The sequence below is a fragment of the Scyliorhinus torazame genome, chromosome 19, assembly GCF_047496885.1.
Source record: "Scyliorhinus torazame isolate Kashiwa2021f chromosome 19, sScyTor2.1, whole genome shotgun sequence".
Classification (NCBI taxonomy): Eukaryota; Metazoa; Chordata; class Chondrichthyes; order Carcharhiniformes; family Scyliorhinidae; genus Scyliorhinus; species Scyliorhinus torazame.
In genome coordinates this window covers 22,402,151-22,414,759 of record NC_092725.1, presented here as the reverse complement: position 1 = coordinate 22,414,759, position 12,609 = coordinate 22,402,151, and the positions used below count along the sequence as shown (strand labels likewise).

The window sequence follows — 12,609 nt, the reverse complement described above, 5'->3', positions numbered from 1 at the left end:
CCCAGCTCGGCTTGACCCGGGCGTTCACCACCTTGGACATAGTCCTCGCAAAACCCCTCCAAAACCCATCCAGTGCCGGGCATGACCAGAACATATGGACGTGATTTGCTGGGCTCCCCGAGCACCTCACACATCTGTCCTCCACCCCAAAGAACTTACTCAACTTCACCCATGTCATATGCGCTCTGTGAACAACTTTAAACTGAGCCTGGCGCAAGAGAAGGAAGAATTAACCCTACTCAGGGCATCAGCCCACAGACCACCATCTATCTCCTCCCCGAGCTCCTCCTCCCACTTGCCCTTTAGCTCCTCCACCGAGGTCTCCTCCTCTTCTGTCAAACACACACTGATCCACAAACTCACACACCTACACACAAATTCACAAACTCACACACACACTGTTTCACAAACTCACACACCTACACACTAATTCACAAACTCACACACACACTGATCCACAAACTCACACACCTACACACTAATTCACAAACTCACACACACACTGATCCACAAACTCACACACCTACACACTAATTCACAAACTCACACACACTGATTCACAAACTCACACACCTACACACTAATTCACAAACTCACACACACACTGATCCACAAACTCACACACCTACACACTAATTCACAAACTCACACACACTGATTCACAAACTCACACACCTACACACTAATTCACAAACTCACACACACACTGATCCACAAACACACACCTACACACTAATTCACAAACTCACACACATTGATTCACAAACTCACACACCTACACACTAATTCACAAACTTACACACACACTGATCCACAAACTCAAACACACACTGATTCACAAACTCACACACCTACACACTAATTCACAAACTCACACACACTGATTCACAAACTCACACACCTACACACTAATTCACAAACTCACACACACACTGATCCACAAACTCACACACCTACACACTAATTCACAAACTCACACACACTGATTCACAAACTCACACACCTACACACTAATTCACAAACTCACACACACACTGATCCACAAACTCACACACCTACACACTAATTCACAAACTCACACACACTGATTCACAAACTCACACACCTACACACTAATTCACAAACTCACACACACACTGATCCACAAACTCACACACCTACACACAAATTCACAAACTCACACACACACTGATTCACAAACTCACACACCTACACACTAATTCACAAACTCACACACACACTGATCCACAAACTCACACACCTACACACTAATTCACAAACTCACACACACACTGATCCACAAACTCACACACCTACACACTAATTCACAAACTCACACACACTGATTCACAAACTCACACACCTACACACTAATTCACAAACTCACACACACACTGATCCACAAACTCACACACCTACACACTAATTCACAAACTCACACACGCTGATTCACAAACTCACACACCTACACACTAATTCACAAACTCACACACACACTGATCCACAAACACACACTAACACACTAATTCACAAACTCACACACATTGATTCACAAACTCACACACCTACACACTAATTCACAAACTTACACACACACTGATCCACAAACTCAAACACACTGATTCACAAACTCACACACACATTAATTCACAAACTTACACACACACTGATCCACAAACTCACACACCTACACACTAATTCACAAACTCACACACACTGATCCACAAACTCACACACACACTGATTCACACTCCCACATGCACTCACACACACACACACACACTGATTCACACTCCCACATGCACTCACACACACACACACTGATTCACACTCCCACATGCACTCACACACACACACTGATTCACACTCCCACATGCACTCACACACACACACACTGATTCACACTCCCACATGCACTCACACTCACACACACTGTTTCACACTACCACATGCACTCACACACACACACACTGATTCACACTCTCACACACTCACACACACACACACACTGATTCACACTCACACATGCACTCACACACACACACACACACTGATTCACACTCCCACATGCACTCACACACACACACACTGATTCACACTCTCACACACACACACACACACACACACACACTGATTCACACTCCCACATGCACTCACACACACACAGACACTGATTCACACTCCCACACGCACTCACACACACACACACACTGATTCACACTCCCACATGCACTCACACACACACACACTGATTCACACTCCCACATGCACTCACACACACACACACTGATTCACAAACTCACACACACACTGATTCACAAACTCACACACACACTGATTCACAAACTCATACACACACTGATTCACAAACTCACACACACTGATTCACAAACTCACACACACACTGATTCACAAACTCACACACACACTGATTCACAAACTCACACACACTGATTCACAAACTCATACACACACTGATTCACAAACTCACACACACACTGATTCACAAACTCACACACACTGATTCACAAACTCACACACACTGATTCACAAACTCACACACATTGATTCACAAACTCACATACACACTGAGTCACAAACTCACACACACACTGATTCACAAACTCACACACACACAGATTCACAAACTCATACACACTGATTCACAAACTCACACACACACTGATTCACAAACTCACACACACACTGATTCACAAACTCATACACACACTGATTCACAAACACACACACACTGATTCACAAACTCACACACACACTGATTCACAAACACACACACTGATTCACAAACACACACACTGATTCACAAACTCACACACACACTGATTCACAAACTCACACACACTGATTCACAAACTCACACACACACTGATTCACAAACTCACACACACACTGATTCCCAAACTCACACACTCACTGATTCACAAACTCACACACACACTGATTCACAAACTCACACACACACTGATTCACAAACTTACACACACAATGATTCACAAACTCATACACACACTGATTCACAAACACACACACACACTGATTCACAAACTCACACACACACTGATTCACAAACTTACACACACAATGATTCACAAACTCACACACACTGATTCACAAACTCACATACACACTGATTCACAAACTCACACACACACTGATTCACAAACTCACACACACACTGATTCACAAACTCATACACACACTGATTCACAAACTCACACACACACTGATTCACAAACTCACACACACACTGATTCACAAACTCACACACACTGATTCACAAACTCACACACACTGATTCACAAACTCATACACACACTGATTCACAAACTCACACACACACTGATTCACAAACTCACACACACTGATTCACAATCTCACACACACACACTGATTCACAAACTCACACACACACAGATTCACAAACTCACACACACACTGATTCACAAACTCATACACACACTGATTCACAAACTCACACACACACTGATTCACAAACTCACACACACATTGATTCACAAACTCACACACACACTGATTCACAAACTCACACACATTGATTCACAAACTCACACACACACTGATTCACAAACTCATACACACACTGATTCACAAACTCACACACACACTGATTCACAAACTCACACACACTGATTCACAAACTCACACACACTGATTCACAAACTCATACACACACTGATTCACAAACTCACACACGCACTGATTCACAAACTCACACACACTGATTCACAATCTCACACACACACACTGATTCACAAACTCACACACACACAGATTCACAAACTCACACACACACTGATTCACAAACTCATACACACACTGATTCACAAACTCACACACACACTGATTCACAAACTCACACACACATTGATTCACAAACTCACACACACACTGATTCACAAACTCACACACATTGATTCACAAACTCACACACACAGACTGAGTCACAAACTCACACACACAGACTGATTCACAAACTCACACACACACTGATTCACAAACTCATACACACACTGATTCACCAACTCACACACACGGACTGATTCACAAACTCACACACACACTGATTCACAAACTCACACACACAGACTGATTCACAAACTCACACACACACTGATTCACAAACTCACACACACACTGATTCACAAACTCACACACACACTGATTCACAAACTCACACACACTGATTCACAAACTCACACACACACACTGATTCACAAACTCACACACACACTGATTCACAAACTCACACACACACTGATTCACAAACTCATACACACACTGATTCACAAACTCACACACACACTGATTCAAAAACTCACACACATTGATTCACAAACTCACACACATTGATTCACAAACTCACACACACACTGATTCACAAACTCACACACACAGATTCACAAACTCACACACACACTGATTCACAAACTCACACACACAGACTGATTCACAAACTTACACACACACTGATTCACAAACTCACACACACTGATTCACAAACTCACACACACACTGATTCACAAACTTACACACACAATGATTCACAAACTCACACACACACTGATTCACAAACTCACATACACACTGATTCACAAACTCATACACACACTGATTCACAAACTCACACACACACTGATTCACAAACTCACACACACACTGATTCACAAACTCATACACACACTGATTCACAAACTCACACACACACTGATTCACAAACTCACACACACTGATTCACAAACTCACACACACTGATTCACAAACTCATACACACACTGATTCACAAACTCACACACACACTGATTCACAAACTCACACACACTGATTCACAATCTCACACACACACACTGATTCACAAACTCACACACACACAGATTCACAAACTCACACACACACTGATTCACAAACTCATACACACACTGATTCACAAACTCACACACACACTGATTCACAAACTCACACACACATTGATTCACAAACTCACACACACACTGATTCACAAACTCACACACATTGATTCACAAACTCACACACACAGACTGAGTCACAAACTCACACACACAGACTGATTCACAAACTCACACACACACTGATTCACAAACTCATACACACACTGATTCACCAACTCACACACACAGACTGATTCACAAACTCACACACACACTGATTCACAAACTCACACACACAGACTGATTCACAAACTCACACACACACTGATTCACAAACTCACACACACACTGATTCACAAACTCACACACACACTGATTCACAAACTCACACACACTGATTCACAAACTCACACACACACACTGATTCACAAACTCACACACACACTGATTCACAAAGTCACACACACAGACTGATTCACAAACTCACACACACTGATTCACAAACTCAGACACACACATTGATTCACAAACTCACACACACATTGATTCACAAACTCACACACACACACTGATTCACAAACTCACACACACGCACAGATTCACACTCACACGTTCACTCTCACACACACTTTGTTCTTCAAGAAGGCATTCGAATGACAAAGTAAATTGTTAATTTTGATACTGATATTAAGGAACTGCTAAAAGCCATTCTAAGACCGACAGTCAGAGAGGGAGAGAGAGAGGGAACGAGAGAGAACGAGAGACAGAGAGAGTGAACGAGTGAGAGAGACCGAGAGAGAACAAGAGAGACACACAGGGAGAATGAGAGAGAATGAGACACATAGAGACAAAGAGAGCAGAGAAAGTGATAGAAAGAGAGGAGAGAAAGAAATTCAAAGTGAAGAGAGACAGAGAGAAGGTTAGAGTGTGACAGAGACAAAGACGGAGAGAGACAGTGAGATTCACAGAGGGAGAGACAGAGAAAGTGGGAGACAGAGAGAGAAAAAGAGAGACCGAGGGAGACAGAGATAAAGAGAGAGAGAGACTGTCACACTCACCCACCTTGACATACAGACACACACTCAAACACAATCTCTCTCTCTCACACACACAGACAATCCTTATCCTGCTCTGGAAGGAAGGATGTTCTTGCTATGGAGGGAGTGCAGCGAAGGTTTACCAGACTGATTCCTGGGATGGCGGGACTGTCATATGAGGAGAGACTAAATTGGTTAAGGTTATATTTAATGGATTTAGAAGAGTGAGATGGAATCTCTTAGAAACGTATAAAATTCGAACAGGTATTAGGCAGGGTAGATTCAGAAAGAATGTTCCCGATGGTGGGGGAGTCCAGAACTAGGGGGGTCATAGATTGAGGATAAGGGGGTAAACCTTTTGGGACTGAGGTGAGGAGAAATTTCTTCACCCAGAGAGAGTGGTGAATCTGTGGAATTCACTCCCACAGAAATGATGGAATTCATTACCACAAAAGTTGTGTAATTTCAAGCAGGAATTAGATATAGCTCTGGGATGAAGGGATATGGGGGGAAGGCGGGATCAGGGTATTGAACTTGATGATCAGCCGCGATCATAATGAATGGTGGAACAGACTCGAGGGGCCGAATGGCCTCCTCCTGCTTCCATTTCCTCTGTATGTTTCTATGTATCGCTCACACACAGGGCGGGATTCTCCGATGCTGGGGCTAAGTGTTGACGCTGTTGTAAACGCCGGAGCATTTTACGACGCCGTCATCTGGCCCCTCGGATCAGCGATTCTGCGCCGCACAGGGGGCCAGCACGGCCCTGGAGAGCCTCACGCTGCTCCAGCTGCTGATACAAGCATCAGAACGGGCGCCCCTGGGTCCACGCATGCCCGATACGGCCGGCGAGAGGTCGCGCATGTGCGTGGGTTCCTTCTCCGCACCGGCCCCGACGCAACATGACGGAGCGCTCCAGGGGCCCGGTGCAGAGGAACATAGGCCCCCAGCGGGATAAGCCCGCCCACCGATCGGTAGGCCCCGATCACGGGCCAGGCCACTGTGGATGCCCCCACTGGGGTCGGATAGCCCCCTCCCCCCCCACCATGCCGGCCCCCTCAACATGAGCGCCGAGGTCCCACCGGGTAGGACCAAACGAGAACGCCGCCGGTGGGACTCGGCCTAACTCGGCAGGCACTCGGCCCATCCTGCGGGGAGAATCGCCGGGGGGGGGGGGGGGTTTCGGGCGGGGGCAGAGTTTACGCCGCGCCGGTTGTTTCCTGGCTAGGCTCGCCGGCGTGAAATGGACATGACCCATCACGGCGAGACCTGGCTTATAGGCCAGCTAGGTGAGCCCCCGGGGGATCCGGTCCTGGGGGGGGGGCACGGTGGCCTGACCCGCGATCGCGGCCCACCACGTCGGCCTCTGTAGGGCTCCGTCATGGCCGGCGCGGAGAAGAACTCCCCTGCACATGCACGGAACACTCTGCCGGTCTGCGCATGCGCGGAACCACGTGGCGCCAAGCTCTCCGGCGCTGGCCTCGCCCCCGGAAGTGCAGAGGATTCCACACCTTCCGGTCGGCCCGATGCTGGAGTGGTTCACTCCGCTCTGGGCGCTGGCGTCGGGCCATCCAGCGAGTTGCGGGTGAATCCCGCCCAATCTCTCACCCACACAAACCCTCACACACACAATCTCTCACCTACACAATCTCTCACACACAATCTCTCACACACACAATCTCTCACCTACACAATCTCTCACACACAATCTCTCACACACACAATCTCTCACACACACAATCTCTCACACACAATCTCTCACACACACAATCTCTCACACACACACAATCTCTCACACACACAATCTCTCACACACACACAATCTCTCACACACACAATCTCTCACACACACAATCTCTCACCTACACAATCTCTCACACACAATCTCTCACACACACAATCTCTCACACACACACAATCTCTCACACACACAATCTCTCACACACACACAATCTCTCACACACACAATCTCTCACACACACAATCTCTCACACACACAATCTCTCACACACACAATCTCTCACCTACACAATCTCTCACACACAATCTCTCACACACACAATCTCTCACACACACAATCTCTCACACACACAATCTCTCACACACACAATCTCTCACCTACACAATCTCTCACACACAATCTCTCACACACACACTCTCTCACACACACAATCTCTCACACACACAATCTCTCACACACACAATCTCTCACACACACAATCTCTCACGCACACAATCTCTCACACACACAATCTCTCACGCACACAATCTCTCACGCTCACAATCTCTCACACACACAATCTCTCACACACAATCTCTCACACACACAATCTCTCACACACACAATCTCTCACACACACAATCTCTCACACACACAATCTCTCACACACACAATCTCTCACACACACAATCTCTCTCACACACACAATCTCTCACACACAATCTCTCACGCACACAATCTCTCACACACACAATCTCTCACACACACAATCTCTCACACACACAATCTCTCACACACACAATCTCTCACGCACACAATCTCTCACCTACACAATCTCTCACACACAATCTCTCACACACACAATCTCTCACACACACAATCTCTCACACACAATCTCTCACACACACAATCTCTCACACACACACAATCTCTCACACACACAATCTCTCACACACACACAATCTCTCACACACACAATCTCTCACACACACAATCTCTCACCTACACAATCTCTCACACACAATCTCTCACACACACAATCTCTCACACACACACAATCTCTCACACACACAATCTCTCACACACACACAATCTCTCACACACACAATCTCTCACACACACAATCTCTCACACACACAATCTCTCACACACACAATCTCTCACCTACACAATCTCTCACACACAATCTCTCACACACACAATCTCTCACACACACAAACCCTCACACACACAATCTCTCACCCACACAAACCCTCACACACACAATCTCTCACCTACACAATCTCTCACACACAATCTCTCACACACACAATCTCTCACCTACACAATCTCTCACACACAATCTCTCACACACACAATCTCTCACACACACAATCTCTCACACACAATCTCTCACACACACAATCTCTCACACACACACAATCTCTCACACACACAATCTCTCACACACACACAATCTCTCACACACACAATCTCTCACACACACAATCTCTCACCTACACAATCTCTCACACACAATCTCTCACACACACAATCTCTCACACACACACAATCTCTCACACACACAATCTCTCACACACACACAATCTCTCACACACACAATCTCTCACACACACAATCTCTCACACACACAATCTCTCACACACACAATCTCTCACCTACACAATCTCTCACACACAATCTCTCACACACACAATCTCTCACACACACAATCTCTCACACACACAATCTCTCACACACACAATCTCTCACCTACACAATCTCTCACACACAATCTCTCACACACACACTCTCTCACACACACAATCTCTCACACACACAATCTCTCACACACACAATCTCTCACACACACAATCTCTCACGCACACAATCTCTCACACACACAATCTCTCACGCACACAATCTCTCACGCTCACAATCTCTCACACACACAATCTCTCACACACAATCTCTCACACACACAATCTCTCACACACACAATCTCTCACACACACAATCTCTCACACACACAATCTCTCACACACACAATCTCTCACACACACAATCTCTCTCACACACACAATCTCTCACACACAATCTCTCACGCACACAATCTCTCACACACACAATCTCTCACACACACAATCTCTCACACACACAATCTCTCACACACACAATCTCTCACGCACACAATCTCTCACACACACAATCTCTCACACACACAATCTCTCACGCACACAAACTCTCACGCACACAATCTCTCACGCACACAATCTCTCACGCACACAATCTCTCACGCACACAATCTCTCACGCACACACAATCTCTCACACACACAATCTCTCATGCACACAATCTCTCACGCACACAATCTCTCACGCACACAATCTCTCACGCACACAATCTCTCACGCACACAATCTCTCACACATACAATCTCTCACGCACATAATCTCTCACGCACACAATCTCTCACGCACACAATCTCTCACACATACAATCTCTCACACACAATCTCTCACGCACACAATCTCTCACGCACACAATCTCTCACGCACACAATCTCTCACGCACACAATCTCTCACACACACAATCTCACACACACAATCTCTCACACACACAATCTCACACACACAATCTCACACACACAATCTCTCACACACACAATCTCTCACGCACACAATCTCTCACGCACACAATCTCTCACGCACACAATCTCTCACACACACAATCTCTCACACACAATCTCACACACACAATCTCTCACACACACAATCTCACACACACACAATCTCTCACCCACACAATCTCTCACACACACAATCTCTCACACACACAATCTCTCACACACACAATCTCTCACACACACAATCTCTCACACACACAATCTCTCACGCACACAATCTCACACACACACACAATCTCTCATACACACAATCTCTCACCCACACAATCTCTCACCCACACAATCTCTCACCCACACAATCTCTCACACACACAATCTCTCACGCACACAATCTCTCACGCACACAATCTCTCACACACACAATCTCTCCCCCACACAATCTCTCACCCACACAATCTCTCACACACACAATCTCTCACACACACAATCCCTCACACACACAATCTCTCACACACACAATCTCTCATACACACAATCTCTCACACACACAATCTCTCACACACACAATCTCTCACACACACAAGCTCTCACCCACACAATCTCTCACTCACACAATCTCACACACACAATCTCTCACACAGTCTTACACACACAATCTCTCACACACACAATATCTCACACACACAATCTCACACACAGTCTTACACACACAATCTCTCACACACAGTCTTACACACACAATCTCTCACCCACACAATCTCACACACACAATCTCTCACACACAGTCTTACACACACACACACAATCTCTCACCCACACAATCTCTCACGCACACAATCTCTCACACACACAATCTCTCATACACACAATCTCTCACCCACACAATCTCTCACTCACACAATCTCTCACACACAGTCTTACACACACAATCTCTCACACAGTCTTACACACACAATCTCTCACACACACAATCTCTCACACACAGTTTTACACACACAATCTCTCACACACACAATCTCTCACCCACACAATCTCTCTCACACACACAATCTCTTACACACACAATCTCTCACACACACACAATCTCTCACCCACACAATCTCTCACCCACACAATCTCTCACACACGCAATCTCTCTCACACACACAATCTCTCACCCACACAATCTCTCACACACACAATCTCTCACCCACACAATCTCTCACCCACACAATCTCTCACACACACAATCTCTCACCCACACAATCTCTCACCCACAGTCTTACACACACAATCTCTCACACACAGTCTTACACACTCAATCTCTCACCCACACAATCTCTCTCACACACAATCTCTCACACACAGTCTTACACACACAATCTCTCACACACACAATCTCTCACCCACACAATCTCTCACACACACACAATCTCTTACACACACAATCTCTCACACACACACAATCTCTCACACACACAATCTCTCACCCACACAATCTCTCACACACAGTCTTACACACACAATCTCTCACACACAGTCTTACACACTCAATCTCTCACCCACACAATCTCTCACACACATTCTTACACACACAATCTCTCACACACAGTCTTACACACTCAATCTCTCACCCACACAATCTCTCACACACACAATCTCTCACACACAGTCTTACACACACAATCTCTCACACACACAATCTCTCACCCACACAATCTCTCTCACACACACAATCTCTTACACACACAATCTCTCACACACACACAATCTCTCACACACACAATCTCTCACACACACACAATCTCTCACCCACACAATCTCACACACACACAATCTCTCACCCACACAATCTCTCACACACACAATCTCTCACACACACACACACGAAGAAAGACTTTCCATGACACACTCACACTGAACCATTCTCTAACACTCACACACATTCTATTCACTTCACCTTGAGTTTCCCAGTGTGTTCTCCTCACTCTCCTGTCCCACACGACTGTTCCGAGGACCAGTCTCACGCTAGTTACATACCAGAGCTGGACGAACAGGAAAAACCAAGTTGGTATCACAAATGCCCTGCTTTTGTGTTTCAGAGTTGTTTGGTGTGGGTGTGAGACCAGAGCTCAGTTTTCACGCGCACAACTAATTATTCACTAGGCAACAGGACACGGAAATTCTTATGTTGACATCGAAGTAAACTTTGGAATCTGAAATAAATCACTGCTCCCAATGTGCTCTCCTCTACTTTGGGAAGGTTAAACACAGACTGGGCGACCGTTTGCGGAATATCTTCACTAAGCCGTAAGATCGACCCCCAACCCCCCCGCCACT

General features: G+C 45.7%; 1 protein-coding gene across 2 annotated transcripts in view; it reads right to left on the bottom strand.

Annotated features, from left to right (window-relative positions):
* LOC140396048 (sulfotransferase 1B1-like) overlaps nucleotides 1–12,365 on the bottom strand; it is a 47,426-nt gene extending 35,061 nt beyond the window's left edge. The window contains exon 1 of one of the 2 annotated variants that reach the window (XM_072484124.1): nucleotides 12,230–12,365. The gene's annotated coding sequence lies outside the window, so the exon portion shown is untranslated. The remainder of the gene's footprint in view (nucleotides 1–12,229) is intronic. The other variant, XM_072484125.1, reaches the window with a different exon arrangement.
* Between the last annotated feature and the right edge of the window lie 244 nt (nucleotides 12,366–12,609).